Raw genomic sequence first — 18,977 nt, forward strand, 5'->3', positions numbered from 1 at the left:
TTAAACCTGGGTGGTGACGACTGGTGGGCTAACAGGGACTTTTCTGAGGTTCTGCTGAAACCAAACAACTACTATCTCAATTGTGAGTCAACACTGAAGAAGAAAGTCATCCACTTAATCCTTTCCATTAGGCTTCAATATCAGCAAAGAACGTCGTGAGATGTTGTGGATAAACACATAAATTTGGCATCGATGAATGAGAGGCTGCAAATAGATAGACTTCATCACTTCTGAGTAACAACTCATCTTCACAGCTCCTGTCTACCAAACAGTGCCACCACAGAGTTAATTTCCTGCTGTAATAGAGATCTATTCTGGTTTTATGCCTCCTGGTAGCCAGACATGTGGCTGCCCCAGAACCCATGTTCAGGAAAGACCACAAACAGACCAAAGGTGAGGAACACTGTATAGTGCTTTCCTCCTACCTAAGGAGTTCATAGTGAGGAATGAGATGGGAATATTGTCTTCATGAGAGATCTTGCTCTGCCCAAGTCAGTGAAGGCTCTGAGTTCTGCATGACCAAACATGACTAAAGCCATGGTCCTCAGTCCATAATCAAACCAAACACTTATAATCTCTTCTCTCCTTCTATCTACAAGGTTAGCAGTGAAAACCTGAATCTTAAAATCTCAAGAGTCTGAGCTCTCAATTATTGATCTGAAAAAATAAGCCCACCTCAGCTAAAAGATACAAGATACAAGATACAAAGATACAAGAAAGATAACAGATCAGGTTACCTTTTAATACTTCTCCTTGGATAACAAATAAGTAAAAATATTTTATGAAAACCTCATGGATAAGGGCAAACACAACAGCAATTCCACACAAATTGCATTCCCCTCAGAAAAGACAGGAAAATCTGAGTCTACTACAACAGAAAGTAAGGGGGTACATGCCTTTAAACATAAACTCCTTCCTTAAGTTTCAGGAATTAAAAAACCCAACTATATCTAGTTTTGGATTATTGACAACAACAGCAGGGATTGTAACATAGAATCAGAGTAGCCAGAAATACAGGCAGGCTACTCTCGTGTCATTATGTGAATCAAATGACTCTTTCTAGAAAAGGACTGTTCCATGAAACAGCCATTCTGTTTAGGTTGAAAAAGCTTCAGGAGCAGCGTTAGTTCAGTGCTCTGATAATAATTCAGCACAACAGGATCCAGAGATCTGGACTGGAGCCTTGGGGTATGACAACAACATAAATAATCAATGACAACAACATATTTTGGATATAGACATGTGGAACCCCATCCAAAGTCAATGGAAAGATCCCCATTGCCTTGGGCAATTTATGGGAACCAGAGGTAAGCATCAGCCCTTGCTTGAGTTCTACCTCACCACTTGTTATTTACTACCTAACACATTTTCCATGTCTTCTCACCATAAAATATTAAGAGGATATACTCTATGCACCCCAGGCTTGTAAAAGCAGCAACTATAAGACTTTAGTTTCCTTTCTAAAATATCGATAATAGTAATATTAAATACAATTATTATTATTTTAGCACTAAAATATGACCATAGCACAAGTGAACAAGAAAAGTTATAACTGTAATTAATATAAAACAGAAGTCTCTTTTCCAAGATGGCCAGCAAGGGTTTTTTAATGATTAATGGAGAGAATTGGAGAAAAGAAGTATAAGACATCAACAATACCTTGAAGCATCAACAGCCCCAAAAGATATATCATAATTTCAAGTGGAGTCATCAAACCAACAGAAATTATCTCCCTTTTTATAATATGATATGAGTTACTATTTTTAGTTTGCAGTAAATTATCAAACTTTAAGTGGGATGAAAAAGGTTTAGTAGTTGCTGATGTAGAAATATTTTAATATAATATGCCTCAGGTACATGAGATTTCATATCAATAGAAAGGAAACATTCTTCACAGAGACAACTTAATCTAAATTAAAATTAAATTAAAATTAAATTAAAATTAAATTTAATTAAATTAAAAATTCAGCTCTCATTCTGTTGCATGTAGGTGAAATTCTGATGTTGACAGGGAAAAGCTCATTAAAGCCCAGACATAACATAGCTGAGAGTCCAGATGCAGAATGCCTAGTTCAGAAGTTTTACTGTTCCTTACATTTTTTCATTACAGACTAGTTTGCATTGCACTCAAAACACAACAGGAAAGGAAGCAGATTCAAAATGAGAACCATGAAACCTATCATCTCACAAATTCATTGGAAATTTGGTAGATATTTGTAGTCCAATTACTAGTAAGAAGGAGAAAAAAAGAAAGTTGGAATTCCAAAATTTTAATTTTCCTGAGTTGTGGGAGGAAGAAGAGAAAAGAAAAAACTAAGTCACCAGGCATTTACCTTGGAAGCTCACAGGCCTTGCTGCAGCCTAACTCAATAATTACATTGTACTGCCAGCAACAATTCAATTTTTTTTTCTCGCCTGAGGGTTCCAACACATTTGCACCATAGGGAAGCCTTTTCTCTTTACATCTCAAAACTCTACCACAAACTCTTCCTTTATTCATAACAGCCAGATCCCCAGCTGAGATAGGCACTTTCGTATTGCTCTAGATGACAGTTTTCTGTGTTCTTTCCAAGCTCAGGGGGTTTAATAAACATATCTGGCAATCTTTCGATAGCTGGAGGGCCTGGGATGACACTGTGTGCAAACAATATGCTCTCACTGCTAGGGAAACAAGTTTATTCAATTCAATTAATAGATTACAGTCAAGATACTTGTTACCCTGCAATGAAAAATAGGAAAAGGACTATGAGACTTAAGGTAGGTTGCAGGATTAGCACCTGGCAAAACAGCAAGCCAGGTAAAATAAGACAAAAAAAAACACTTGTTGTACATTGCTGGGTTTTGGGGGGCTTGGGTCTTTTTGCCATATAAATAGTGTCACAGGCTACTGGTCTCAGTACAGAACTGTCCCTTAACTCACTTTAGAAGGAGCTTGGCCCTCTGAACATGCAGTGTCTTGGAGGCAGCACTGTAAAAATATATCTATTTCCTCCTACAAAATGGGGATATTCCTTTTCATTTACCTAGGTACAAGGGTGTTTTTCATTAGACATGAGCAATAATTCTTTCTTGCTGAAACTGCACTGTTTACAAGCCAACTACAGCAGCCAGGATTTGGTTCCACATTTGAAAGGAATTGAAGCAAAATTCTATTTTGAATTTAAACTCTATTTAAACCAAAGCATTTTCTTAACATAAACAATTTTTTGGAATACAAAATTTGCTTCTATAAGGAATATTTCCAATGTAATCACACTGGTATATATAAGAGAAGCACTCATGCTTTCTTGAAGTAAAATACTCCAGGAGGTGGTGGTCCTTTAAGTGTGGATCTGCAACAACTTGTCTTTTCTGAAATGTTCTCAGAACAAGTTTAGACTTGTAGAAGTTACCACAGGAGAAAATCTAATTTAACTACCAAAGTGACAGGTAAGTTTGCCTGAGGGATAATTTGTGGTTAAGGCACATACAGCAATATAGGAGGTAAAAACTTATTTTGTACTATAGGCCTGAATAAGTAACCCAATATCTGAGTGCCTCAATTCTTATATGTAAAAAAGGGTTAAACCCCATTCTTTTATCTGGTTTGCCTATTCTCTTTGGCAACAGGCTCTGTATCTGGCCATGCCTGCTCTGGGCAATGGCTGCCCAAGTGGTACTGAGGTCCTCAGCTACTAGTCAAATTCCAGCTCAGTTCAAGGGCATAAAAAATAATCACCACTTAAGTACTCTGTTCCTATTTCCCTTGCTCTTCAGAGTACTGGTACTATTTTTTTTAAAAGTTAAAATAAATTAAAAATAACATAGCATAATAAATAAAATAACAAAACTAGCCTCGGGGCTGGCAATCCAACAATCAGCAAAATATGGTACTAGGGACAAGAAGATGGAAAAAATTATGAGAAAAGGAGTTGTGTTGGGAGGGGAGAAGAACATCCCAGAAGACTGATCAGTTCTCCTAGAGGTATTCTTGTGAATGTGATATTTGAGATAAAAGTCACCTTTTTGTATCTGGGTAAGGTCACCCATGAACCTCTCCAGCATCTGAATCCCAGGAGGGGCTCACTCTGAGTCAGATGTACCTTATTGCTGCTGTGCAAGCCAGGGAAGGAAGGAAGAGCTTACAGGTCCTGGCAGGAGTGAAGAACTTTCCCATTAAATTACTTCTGCTCTGCAGCAGCTCTCAGTGTCCAGGAAGTCACAGACCCAGGGGCTACACAGTTGATGCTACTCCAGCCCATCTTGCTCTGAGTAGTTCTGTCCCTATGGCCTTGAAACAGAAAGGTCATTGACTCAAAACTCAGCCAACAGGTTGTTTCTCTTACTCTAACCCACATGTTTTCTCTGATCTTAATATTGAACGAATGCTTGAAAACCACGGAGTTTTTCACTGGGATCCCTGACTGTTTCAGATCTAGGTCACAGTAATTAGTACAGTTGAGTGGAGAATCAAAAGTTAATTATTTATTTACCTAACATAGGTGGTTCCTTTGTTCTTAGATTAGCCAGCATCTCATGGTGAATTTTTTGGGAACTCAAGCAGTTCAGCAAATATCTCAGTATGTCTGTTTAGTGGCCTGCTCAGGAAATTTCAAAATTTCAGCCGTGTTTCAGTGTGCAGCTTAATCTCATGATATCATTGCTCATTTACAAGTGAAATAGAATAGAATCCTACTATGAGTTTATGTAAATTTTAAATTCAATTCCTAAAAAATTCCAAGCCAAAGGTGTTTTAGCCCATACAGTCCTATTTCTTAGTGTTTGCAAAACTGAAAACCACACATCTTTGGAAAAATTTTAAGTTCTGAACAAAATACAGTGTTCTTATATTATTGATTTACCTGTTATAATTATTGCATTGAACACACTGGGAACTGGCCTCTATTCTGAGCACTAACATTCCTCCACAGCTCTAAGTTCTTTTTTCTAATAGAGAAAAGGCCTATGGAATTAATAAGGATGTGAAATCAGTCAGAATTAAACTTTTACGTTTTCCTTCAAACTCCAGCAGACTACTCTGAAGATCGATAGAATCTAATAGACACTTTCAGGCTTCCAGCTAAATTTTTCTCATTGGGTTACTATTTTTACAAAGGATACAGAGCAGGGGAAAAGAAAAAGAAGTGGGGAATAATCAAAACTACCCTGGCTATCACTTGTTTTGTTCCAGTTGTCTTGGTAAAAATCTGATCCTGAAGTAAAATACAAAATTAAAAAGTTTTTTCAGCCAATTTTCTTGTCTAGTTCTTTAAGTACATGCTTATATTTTATACAGTAGATGCTACTAATTTTGCAGGGAAATTTTGAACATTCCGTCAAGATTATAATTAATTTCTTACAAGGGTAAGGAAATGGCATTTATTCTTTTGCTATATTAAATACATATATATGAATAATAAGTGAATCTTTATTCTTTAATTGCTGCATAAAACTCAAATTCTGCTTCCACTTCACTCAGCAACAGACAGTAACTAACTTTTAGCAGTCAGGATCAGCACTAAAATATTAAAGCATGTGTTACAACAGAGGAAAGCTGAAAAATGTTATACGCCATAGAGCAGAAAACTCTGCAGAGAAATATATGCACAAATACAATTCATATTCTGATTTCCCCTTCACTTTCAAGTGCACATTTGTTTTCTTTATGAGAATTTGCTAGCTACAACAAAAGTTCTATTGAAAATCTTGATACTCTGACATGCTAAGGAAAAGAAAGCCTTGTTTCTTTAAAGACAAAAATCTGCGTATAGCAATCTTAACATTCTTAAGAAAACAACTGTTACACTTAAATTTTAGGTCTTTTAAGAAACACTAAACTTTTATAAATACTCAAGTATTTTGCTTGAATGAATGAGTCTAATCTCTACTACTTACCTACTTGGGGTGGGTGTCTATTTTCAGAACAAACACTCCCTGAACTCAGTGTACACTGTGCTTGAGGAACCACTCGGCAACTTGGAGCTGTGTATTTGAAAATAGTTTGTATCCGTAACTGCTATTAAATGAAAATCAGTACATCGCTGGTTGGGCAGCTGCTAAGGTTTTATAATCACACAATAGAGAGGATTAAATACTTGTAAAGAGTGCATTAGACTAAATTCTGTGCTCAGTTGCAATTGTACGACCTTAGGAAATCAATGGGGTTCCACATTTGCAAATGATATGGGGTTGGTCCATTCCTTAAAAAAAAAAAAAAAAAAAAACAACAAAAAAAACCTCAAGAAAGTTCAATTTGAGAGAAAATGATTGTGCTTCTCCCTCTACTGTTCCATGTCTCATAGCTAACATCTGGTGAAAATTAAGAAGCAGTTTTCCCCCCTTCCCCCTCATCCCCCAATCAAACAAAAAAACCCACAATACAAAACCCCGCATATATATCTGATGTATTTTATACATATTCATCCTCATAACTTGACAGATGGGAGGAATCTTGCAGTCATTTCTGAAAGCAGACAAAAGGCCGTTGGTTCTGCTCCACATGATGATTTGTGAAGACAGAATATCACCCGCTTCCGTTGATGATTATATAGTTCTATCCATCTGTCTGCCACTGGAGGTTGTGAGAGTGAGATACAGCTCACACCGTCTTCATAAACAAAAGTAGACTGTGCTGTCAGTAGTCAGACACGCCAACTAATTGGAGCTGTCGACAGACACAATATTCTGTGTCAACAGCTCTGGTAACAGTTTGAAACAGCAATGATATGTTGGGTGATGGTGAGGATGACACATATGTCTCTAATAGCATGCTAGAAATCTGACATAACTAGAAAAGAATTACTAAAATGTAATTCCCAGCCTCTAGTTCTGCTGTTCAGACTTCCCAGTCAGCACAGAGAGGAAAGAGATGCTTGTGTGTGTTCATGTTCTTGTGCTCGTACTTGTACACATCTTCTTCCGTATCACTTCATTTGCTGACAGCTTAATTTGATGCTCATAATGCCTAACTTAAAAACTAAGCTTTCTGCTGAATTACAAGGAATTCATCAAAATTCCTACACAAATTTAAAATTAAATGGAGGGACCATTTCCACTACTTTTTTATGAACTGGAAATAAACAAGCCTAGCTAAATGGACAGCTCTTATTGCATCTATGCAGGAAAGAAAAGAGCTATTTTACTGAAAAGTGGTTTGGTGGACTCATCCAAATGATAAATTGTCCTCTGATCTTGCCAAGATTGATGAACATTCTTCATTTTAAATTAAAGCCCAAGGAAAAAATATTTTCAGGATTAGGGCCTCAGTTTCTCTTTAGCAGAAAATCCATCACCATCATGACTCCTTTAGGATTTGAAAGCAGAAAGAAATCAGTGTAAAAGGTTTATAAACAAAGTACTAGGGAAAGAGAGAAATTAGAGGTTTGCTCTATTCACATATGTATATACTTAGCTTACACATTTATCTGGCTCCTCCCTTGCCAAATGCAATGCAACATTGGGCAGACTAGATTACATAACTACATAATATGCTAGTGTACAAAAATACAAGGTTTTTCCCCAAAGAACTTAGAACAAATAGAACTTAGAACAAATATACACATGTCATGGCAGCTGTGGCAGTCAAATGAATAGTAAAGTGTCCTTACATGGGGACCTGCAACAGCAGGTCTGGCATCTCACCTCAAGGCCCAGAGCTGTACCCAGAAGCCTGAGACCTGGCAGTAACCATAAAACAAATAATAAAACAGTGACAGTCCTTTTATTGATGCACATGACCACATTGGAGCCATTGAACAACAAGGGCTTAAAGACTTGTCATCCCAGAGAAGCAAGAGGAGGGAGCAAGCTGGAAAAGGCACAGAAGAACCTAGATGAAGTTCTGCAAAGCCCCTGGGAATGAGGCTAGCAGTGGCGAGTCCACAATATATCCAACCATAGCGATCCCAGCTTGGGAAGGACAAGCTCAGAATGTCCTTTCCCAGGAGGGAGGATGCCAGCACCCACAGGCAGCAGGATCTCATTAAGCACAGCCCAGCACTGAGGAGGCCTTGTACACCCTCACCAGCTGCCTCAGCAGCTTCTTGCCAAACTTAGAGGGACAGAGCTGAAGGAAGCAGGTTGGAAAAGACGTGCCCGGAGGGCAGGAAGTCCTGAGCATTACTGAGGAACATGCAGTGACAATAGCTGAGGTTACAGAGGAAGAACCCAGTCTTGTTTGCAGCATAAATCCCTATATTATCTCTTGTTACTTGACCTGCTGGAGCAGCCAGCAGCACCAGGAGCATGGCGTGCCGGCCTGAGCCGGCTGCTTCCAGCCAGGAGAGGGCACACAAGGCAGTTCCCTGTGACATTGCTTGCTTGGCAGCCGCTCACTCTTCCCATCTTCATGGCTGTTTCTGTGCGCTGATGTCCCTTGTGAGCCATCCAGACTGTGTTCGAAATCATAATGGAAAAAGAAAAGACCAAAAGATAAGCCACTATCTGCTGTTGCCAAAGCCGCAAAACTAGGAAAACCTGTCAAAATATTGTAAGAGGGAGAATTTTAAAAAACCAGGAGTGTGAAAAATAAAGTCAAGCAATATTATATTTTCCACCTAACCACAGAGCAAGTTGCTACCCAAGAAGAAGTGTGTATAAATAGTGTGTCAGCCATCTACTGTGAGTGTGACTCTAACAGCTGGGCTGTTTGCAGGAGATGCAAATTTGGAGCCATTCAGGGAAGGAAGAATGAAAGCTTTGGCACTCGCTGGGCAAACACTAACGGGTTTGGGAAAAGGGCCAGCAAAAGACAAACTACACAAAATAGTGGGTGGCCAGACTTAGGACGAGGAATAGTTGGGCAAAATACCACAAACAATCCAGCTCTAGGCAAACACCGGACACTTCAAAAGTTTTATTTTTCAATTCCAAAGCATAAGCAAAAGATCTCACTGCAATCACAGCACTCCCGCAGCCCCAGCAGCCCTCATGGCCCACAGACACTTGCTGATACTCATCTTGCATTACACTCACCCATCCCTACAGTGTCTGGCTCTGAGTCATCCCTAGTCACAAGGACAACTCTATTAGTTGCCATATTCAAAAGTTAGTGAAAAAATACCAATAAAGCTTCTGCCCCAAAGATGGGTTGAAGGAGTCTGAAGAAGGTCAGGCTGCTTACAGCTTTAATCTAAACAAATAGGTGGGCTATGATACCGAAATGGTGCTTACAAGGGACCCAGTAGCTCATGAGTAAAGTATGAGGGTATTTCAGGACTCTATCCTTCTGCCACTTCTGTGAGACACCAAGATTTTATGGACTCTCTGTTACAGACACTCTGCTTATGTAGTTTCTGTTACAGATACTTATGGCAGAATAACACCAGGTTTATTTCAGGTTTTTTTGTTGTTCTGGGCTTTTTCTTAATGAAGTGAATCTAAGCAGAACATCAACACTCTCTGTGTTAAATCACAAGCATTTATTCCACCACAACAATCCAGGGCCCAATGCATTTTAAGGTAAGTTCATTATTCAACCTTCTGATGCCTTTTCATGCTGCTTAGACTGGCTGCCTTGTACCACATTGGTATTTAATAATTATTCCAGCTGTCTCCAAAGCCCTTTCACCACACCTTGTGTGGCACATTACAGACAGCTTGGATTTTTCAGGTACAAATTGCTAAACAATTACTGATGAGAGAAAGGTCATAATAATAGGTTACAGAAGCCTTTGCAGCCTGCCTTTACTTCATGGCCATTTATAAAGAACCATTTCATCCCATTGTTATAATGATGAGAAGGAAGTAGTTTAAGGTAGTTATAGACAAGCAAACAAAAGGCAGGAGAGCAGTGCTGTATAACTTCTACTTTCACTTCCTGCCTACTCCATTACTTCTGGCATTATGGGAGAAATAACATGATTGGAATGACCTAAAGGTTATAAAGGGTGGGCAAGGTTTGCCTTGTCGAAAGCAGTGCGAGCACTGTTGGCTAAACCTTTTTGAAAGCTGAAAGTGGTGCCGTTTAACAAAAATACTAAGCTGTCATTGAAAAAAGTACATTACTTAGAAATAGCATTTCTTCATGGGCTTTCTTATCTCTATTTCCCCCCCTCAAATGGGGTTGTTTTGGGTTTTTTTTTTTGTCCCAGAGGAAATAAAAAGGCACAAAGATGAAATTCTCTCTAAAGTTAAAAAGTAGAGGACAGATTTTGCACTGGTAGAAACTCCATTACCTACATATGAATGCTACTGGCTTTAAAATGGCCAAATTAAAGTCTCAGTGGTCCATTCTGCAGCATTAGAGATCAGGCAGACAAACTTCTTTGGATTCCTAGGAATAGTGTGGATACAGTAATTATTATTACACCTAATTTTTTGCAAAAGTTTCTCTGCTAGGTGCTTCCTCAGTACCTGAAGTACAGGGTTGAATCCAAATATATCACTCAATTTTCAAGCCCAGTCCCAATTCACAGATAAATCCAGGTCATTTCATAAGAACCTTCCTTTCAAAAGAGGAAATTCAAGACAATTTGATTGACCAGGAAAATGCTATCTCAAACACAGCCAGCAGAATCATGATGGAATCAATGAGACAATAAATAATTTGGCATTTTCAGCTAAAGGATAAGACTCCCTCAGCCTTACTTTTTTTTTTTTTTAATTTATGCAAGTTAAAAATAACACAGTAGTAAAATTAAAGTGGTAAAGGCAAAGTGCCACTAATACTTCCCAACATTTCCACCCATGTTCAAACATTAACAGGCCTTTGTTCAAGAGCAGCCCAGTAAGGAGGAAGAAAGTCCACTCAAAGCTAAGCAATACCATAAGTAAAGAACAAAACAAGACGTGGATCTTCATCAGGAGGTGTCATAGGCTTCCTTCTTTCAGAGAAACTTCATTTTTTAGCCTTAGGAAATTGCTGGGGGCAGATCCCCCCACATACCATCTTTATTCTCTGCTTGCTAATTTTCATTATATTGGGCCTTCATTTCTCTAAGCTTCAGTTTCCCTTCCAGCAAAATGGAGATTAAGACACAGGTTTACCAATCAGAAGAGAACTGACCCTTGTGCCATCCTCATGTCCAAACTCACCCTACATGCAAAACAAGGTAGATGCCAGGCAGACTTCTGAATTACTTATCTCAAAATATATTGAGGCTGCTTCACATATTCAGCATAAATTAGGCAGGACTGCCCAAGCTTTTTTTGTGACTGATAAAGCCTCACAGGCTGCAAGAGACTGCAAGACACACACACACACACACAGACTGTAGTCCACGTGGCTGCAATGTGCATTCTTCACACTTTACCCTGCTCTCAGCTGCAAATCACAAAGACAGAGCCGGTGTTGTGCCTCCCAAAAAAAGTCCATGAGAGAAAACTTTGCTACTTCTACATTTCTAGCTTTAGAATGGGAAGAATTGTATTCTTTGCTTCATCAGACTAAGTACAGGGCAAAAGGATTTCATCACAGATTGCTTTTATATTGGCAAGTATAGAAGACAATCAAGCCCTGACTTTTAGAAGATTTCCATTTATTGCTGCCAAAGATGTAATCAGCTAGATTGATAGCCAACTATTAGTTTATTTTTGGTCAATAGTTATTTAAAAAGTAAAAGCAAACAAGTCTGTAAAACAATTTAAATGCATCAAAGTTTATATCTCACATTACGTAGCAAATCCCTCTCTCCTTCAGGAATCCAGCCAGGCAAACTTTTGTTCCCTTGGCCAGTTGCTGGAATAATAGCCTCTCCTTTGTTTCATCGTGACTTGATTACTATAATTATTTGCCCACTAGACTTCCAGCTACTGCTCTGATTGTGAGGAGTACAGAATACAACTGCTAGACTACACGCTGCATCTAAGTCTTTCCATCACATTACCCCTATATCCCCATATTAAGAGAGCTCCATTGCTTCCCAATGCAGTGGCGGCCTGATTTTTTAGATCTTCGTACTAATTTACAAGGCTTTACATTGGAAGCCTCAGATAAATCTTTTGCTGCTCCATGTCTGAAGAGTCTTAGGGCTGTACTTGTATATGCTTTTGTCTCCCCCATAGTGTTTTAGACCCTGAACTTGTTTAGCGTTACTCACATGAGCAGGTTTACAGACTTCAATGGGACTACTTACATGAGTAAGAAGTACTCATATGAGTAGATATTTGCAGGCTCAGACCCTAAGTGACTTGGAGAGCTTTACTATTATTCACTTCTTGAAAAGCACTTGCAAAGAAACAAGAGAGGACTTACGGTATTTATTCAGAGTTATTATATATTCACCATGTCTTCTTCTTAAGCCCTCTTTGTTCTTGAGTACATGTACTCTATCTACAGTAGCGATACACAATATTTCTCTCAGGGGATTTTCACATGCGAAAGTAGAGGAGGGTTTGACATGTCGGACTGTTGGGGGTTTTGTGTTGTTTTGTTTTGTTTCTCCCTGTGAGAATTTGTAGATACCAACTTGAGACAAAGAGGATTTTGTTATTTCTTCTCTTGCAGCAGCACTAACAAGCTTGTGGCAGGGAGTAAAGCTCCAGTGCATAAAAGCATGGTTCACACACCTCACAACAAGCCATCTCCTGCCCCTAAAGTATAAAAGCTGCAATTTCTCTACAGTTTAAATTGAACACTCTCATTTTCACCTTAAAACACTTGTTTCCTTCATGCATTTACAACTATGAGGACAATCAATTTTGTCATCAGACTTACAGCACCCAGGTCTGGAGTGGCTCATTTCTACAAAACTTCGTATTTCCCACCTATATGATACACACAACCCAGCACACATATTTTTTTATATAATGAGAGATGTTCTCTTCTCTGGAAGACTTGTATTCCTTGGGAGAAAGAGGGGCAAAGTGAAAAAAGCTGCATTGTTCTGTAGCCTGCCATGCTAAGTTGCCCTTGCTGGGAATGCTGGATATGTCACAAAAAATGTGCAAACTGGGCTCACTGAACCCCCCAGATCTTTTAAAATAAATTAAATGTCTTTTCTAGCAGAACACAATGGAAAGGTACAGATAGATCATTAAAAACTTGAGGCTTTCAGAGGCTCTCAATGGTGATTTTTTTCTCTCTGAAAACACCAGAAGAGATGACAGACTTGATCCTTTACAGTGCAGAGCACTCCTGAGCACCCTCTATTACTGTGGATGGGATGGAAAAGTGGAGGCATTCAGCACTGAGCATTGCTCATCACCTTGCACTGCTGTAAGCTGCTAGAAAATTCTTGCATTTCACACATAGCAAAAACAGTCCCTCAGTTCAGAGTGCCTGCTACCTCCAGAATAGAGACCCATGAATTGTTTCCACTGGAGATTTCTGTACTTGGTTAGAAACACCAGTCTAGCAAAAGTTTCAGGTGGATTTGCACGGGAACAAATTGATAAGAGTTCGTGTTGTTTTCCATCCAGGATGAGCTGCACCCTAGGCAGCATTAAGTCTCAAATGCACATCTGGTTGGAGGGTCTGCCCTAAAGTCTTTGCAATAACACATACAAGAAACAACCTGGACAGACAAGGTAGTATGCTATAAGAATGTGGTGGAGAACCATTACTATTTATTTCCATCAATCCCTTCTTCCCAATAGCCATCCAAACAAAAACAAACAAAAAACCCCAAACAAACAAAACAAAACAAAAACCAACCAACCAACCAAACAAACAAACAAACAAAAAAACCCTTAAGTAAAAAAAAGAAAGTGGAACAGACATAGCACAGGACAATGACCCAGAGCCTGCATGGAGAGGAGGGGGGTGAGGCTCTTTGGTTTCAAACATCTCCAGTCCTGGACTGTTTGCATTCTGTCACCTGTGTATTTAGACAGTCTACCTATCATGTTGCTTGTTTCTCTCTAAGTAAATCTAAGGGAGGGAAGACAGCAGACAGGGAAAAAGCACAGTCAATATAAATGCAATGTGTTGATATATAATTGCAATGTACTGGTACTGAGCCTGGCCAGATCATGAAGTATCCCAAAACAGGGCAGTGAATGCCTTGGTCCAGCCATCTCTCAGCGCATTCTGCACTGCACAGATCTTTCTCTACTTTAAGCTCAAACCTGGGGAACTTTCAGCTGGCTGAAAGACAGAAATAAAGCTTGCTCCCATGGCTTCTCTCAGAGTCCTCAAAGCTCTGGTAATAAGCTGATTTTCCTTTAAGAAATGCTGGCATACCACTGTCTTGTGTCAATTTTCATGGGTCACCATGAAAACAAGATGGGTGGCAGGAAATTAAAAGAATTTCTGTTAAGCTTGCAGCCTTTGAAATCCTCTAGGTCTGAAAGATGGCAACCTTCTTTTCCCTTCCCCAACTTTCACTTCTGAGACAATATATTGCTTTATGGATAACACTCTTCTCCCTGCCATTTTCAAGGGAGAGAAAAATCTCCTAAATCAACTCACTTGGCAACTGGATTTTAGCAAGCACAGTGTACCAAGAAGCAAAATTAAAACTTAATAGCTTCAATCAAAGTAGTTACTGTTTATGATTCTTGAAGCTAAATTCTAATAAAGCTTAAACAAAAAAAGGTAAAGTACAAGTACAGTAGGAACACATGAACTGTTTTCTTTAAAAAGTCTTGTTCTGCTTATTAAAATATTATCATTAAAATAATATAACTACTAAAAGATTATTAAATATTTTTATCAAACATTTTCTGATACCAATTTTCACTGTTTATATTCCCTGCTCATATTTAATATTCCAGTAACAAAACTCATACTAACAACAAGGAAATACAAATGTTAGGATTAGTATTCTGAGTCAATGTAATATAATCCCCTGTGAAAATACCTAATATTTTAGATGCAATAAATAGGCCTGATAATAGTAATATCAAACAGCATTATATGAATTCTGAAATTTCTTTCTCAAAGTCTCATAGAGGTTTGAATTTTTTCCCCATGTCTCCCTGTCCAACAGAAGAGCAATGAAATGTCTCTGTGTACTTTAACTTGTAAACCAGCACTAGTATTTCTGAGAGTGTGTATTTTTATCCTGTAGCATATTTTAATTCTAATTTTAAATCAGAAACTTTAGTCACTTTTGGGGTGCCTCAAATCTCTGGTACTTTATTTGAGATGATTTCATTTGAATCACAGTGCACTACAGATGTCATTAAAGTTGAGACCTGGAATGTCACAGACTGACCATATAATAATGAAGCTCCTGAAACAAAAAATGGGAAGGCTTTTGAGAACTTGGGGGATGTGTTTTGGAACACTAGCTGTAGAGAAACAGGCTTTCCAGTGGAAATGAAGGCATATTCAACACAATAATTCTAGGTACCTAAGCACATGCATTTTTACTGCTCAAAGCCCTTGCATTTCAACCAAAACACCTCAGAGAAAAAGACTTAATCTTATTAAAAGTGACCAGAGTGGTTACGTGTGTTAGTGTGAACTACATTGAGTTCACTAGTGGATAGTCAAAACAGAGCTAAGAATGTTTTTTCTGTGATAATTTTCTAATCAGAAGTTCTATGCTTGCACAAATGAAAAAAATCTGTAGGAAACATAATAGAATAAACATTTCCCTAGATAGAACACTTCTGTTAGTCTCACTCCATATTAAAATGACAGAAGCCTTGCAGAGGAGAGGAGAAACAGAAAGAAGCAAGAAGAACAGCAGTGAGCCAGAACCAAGTTCTCCAGGTTTCCAGGTTTCCTTGCCTGGCTCCCCCTTCCAGCTTTGCAAAATTCAAAATGGGACAGGGGTTTCCAGACATCCATAAGATGTAAGATCCAATAAACAAGCTCTATTGTTTGCTTTCCTAAAACCTGGACTCTCTAAGAATCTCCTGGCCACCCACTCACATACACAAGTACACATGTTAAAGGCTTTTCTTCCCCCTAATGTTTCATTCTGATTCATCATTTAAGCTATTTTAAAACCTTGCCTATTTTTCCATAGATGAGGATGTCTAATTCCCAGCCAGTTTAAGGTAGAAAGCTGCCAGCTCTTCTGCAGTTGAGTGCCAGATTTAGGAAATGCAGACAGTATGTGAAATTCAGCAGCACCAGAGGCATTTCAGAGGGCTGTGCAGCATCTCCTGCTCTGTAAAACAGTGGAGGCCCAGAGCTCCCCAAATCCCTCTGCTCCCTTCATCAGACTGTGTATCCCAGAGCAAACAAGAGGGATGGGAGAGGCGCCAGCCAAGGAAGAAATGGAAGGTTCTGGTAGCCATGACATGAAACAATTAACTTTCACTAAGTCATCAGTGCATCCCACAGACCCAGGTGCACAAGACAAACCCACCAAATTCCATACACATCTTTCACAAGAGGCACTCAAGGAGCTCTGTGTCCCACACACAACTTGGCCTACCTGTAATTGCACTTCTAATATTTTATTCAACACTGACACACAAATAAAAGGTAGGAATGATGCGGTACATTCTTCTTTATAATTACCTGGAAATCAAAACATTGGGGTAGGACTAAGCTGTCCTCCAAACACATCCAAGTGTTGGATTAGTCGGTAAAATGAGAATCACACTTTCAATAACTATGGAGCATGTGTGAACAAGCAGATACATTCCCATGGCTTTGAAGGATGGAGGTTTTACCACTTCCTTTTACTCTGTAATTTCATATTTTAAACATGAGAAAAATAAACCTTAAATACAAAGCATTTGCTTTTAAGCAAATCCTGCCTTATTTTAATGGCTTATGGTCAACATTATCACATAACACACTGCCATTTGCAGTGGGAGGCTGAGGAGAACAACTCCCCCTGCAGCTCTGGTTAGCACCCAGGTTATCAGTCATTATTCTGTTATTTAACATAATTTATTTTATTGATCAACTACTCAATTAGAAGAAAATCAGACACAAATTTCTACCATTAAGATACTTGTAAATGTCCACGGGATTATAAAAAATGAAAGAGGGCATTTAAATGTGATATGTATCTCAAATTTGGCATCTTACATGCATTATGGTTCACTTCTGAAGACAAGTGTATTCAGGAATACACTTGTCCTCCAAAGATCTAAAGGACCAGTCCTTTGCTTGGTTATTCCAATTGCACACCCACGTACCTTCACTGAAAGCAAAGGAATTACAGAAAAGTATCAATGAAGTTTAAAAAAGAAAACATGTTGAGAACAGGAATTTGAGTGCCTCAAGCAAACTGAAGAGCCACTCCCTCATGGTCTATATTGGCCTAACTCCACTGTGATTGGTATAGACCATTTACACCAGCTGCCAATCTGCTCCTTGGAAATTAAGGACAGAAACCTAAATGTATTCTGGAAATCTTGGCATTGTCAGGCTAAATATGTACACATGCCTGATTCTTTTCTCTTGTCCAGTAGAGGATGCAGCTTGTTAAGACTTTTTCCAGCAAAATATATATGTTTAATTTATGTGATTAATTTCTGTGTTAATGAAGGTTGAAGGACTGAGAAGGCTGAATGCATCTATTTATCCGGGGGCCAGATAAAAATTGCTGCTCAACTAGCCAGCCCGCCCCTAATATGGAAAGCCTTAGCCTTATTCAGGGTGGAAGGACAATTAAATTTTTATGCTCATTTAATCCTGTGCCCTTTCAGAGCAAAGGCTGACAATTGTGCCCAATTTTTCCAAATGTTTGCTGTTACATAACCTTGACGAACCCACCAAACTCAATTTGTGCAGTGCCTGTTGACAAAAATCCCATTGCAACCATATTCTAACACTCTCTGGGGTTAAACCCCGGATTTAGAGGTTACAGGAAAAGAAAAAAAAAAACAGCACTCTAAACCAGCACTTTATTACTTCCTACCTGCAGCAAGCAAATTCATATTACTATGTATATCTAGTCAACAAAATGCTTCTATATGGAAGAAAGTGCTTTAAAAAGTCTTTCTGCTTCTGAAGAATTATCTGTAAATATTTTACTCTGATACTCAGGAAAAATGTTTTCAACAACTTAAATAATTTTAATTTTTTTCCCTTTTCTTATTCTAGGCTTGTCGTCTGGTCACTTCCTTTAACAGAGATTCAACTAGAGGATCTGTACTGTATTATATTATTATTATTATTATTATTATTGCTTTTGTGGTTTAGTGCAGCCAGTTTATCTTATTACTTTTATGTTCTTCAAGAGAGATCCATTTAAGTGTGACCTAGTCTATTATTTTAGGTGCCTCTTGCATCTCTATTGGGCATTTAAGAGTTGTAGAACTCTCTAATTTATTTAAGCAGGGCACTTTAAAGCAATATCTCAGTAATTTTCTTTGAGTTTAAGGAGCCCTTCTATGTTTTCTAAATGCTTGAAGTTCCTCTGCTCTTCTAAGGATGGCAAATATTTGAACAACAAATAAAAGTGTTAGAAAAGCAAGTTTGAGACAGATATGGAGGCAGAGAGACAAGACAAATGAGTGCAAGTGGATTTTTTTTTCTACATGGAAAACTCTGCCAAGAATAGCCACTGCAATATTTTGGTCAGCAAAGCAAAAACTGGTCGATCCCTCAAAATATTCATTTGTGATGTATTTTTCTTAAACACAGGATTGTCAAATTGCTTTCACATAACTTTGTAGTAAGTCACAACAAATCAATTAGCACGAGGAAATACTTCCAAGTAACTTTTACAAACACCACAATAAATGTTTTATCTATGAAACACCACTAGAGATGACAGGGAGTTTATCAGCTAGAAAGTGGACTCGAAGCAGAACTCACAGTTCTGTAGGGGGGATATAGAAGAATAAGATACACAAGAATGATCACATGTATGTCCATCAATGTCAGGGAGAGATTTGTACTGACTGGGCTTAGTGTGAGCAGTCCTTTCCTGTGCAAACCACTCCCCCTGTAGCTCTCTACACAGGAAAACACGGGGCTGTGAGGAACAACCCAGAAAGATACTTTATCAGGAATAAAAAATGAAATGAGAACATCCAGAGCAAATTCCTAAAGCAAATAAATAGATAAATGAAGACCATTCAGAGAAAGGCCATGGGGAACAAGTGACGAAGCCCGAGGGAGGGAATCAGGAAAGGCAGTGAAGAAGCAGTGCCCTCCCATCAGCAGAGAGGAAAGGTAAATCCGTGTTACACAGGGC

Source organism: Pseudopodoces humilis, chromosome 11 (assembly GCF_049639895.1).
Source record: "Pseudopodoces humilis isolate 2021_Gansu_Grassland_sample_001 chromosome 11, ASM4963989v1, whole genome shotgun sequence".
Classification (NCBI taxonomy): domain Eukaryota; kingdom Metazoa; phylum Chordata; class Aves; order Passeriformes; family Paridae; genus Pseudopodoces; species Pseudopodoces humilis.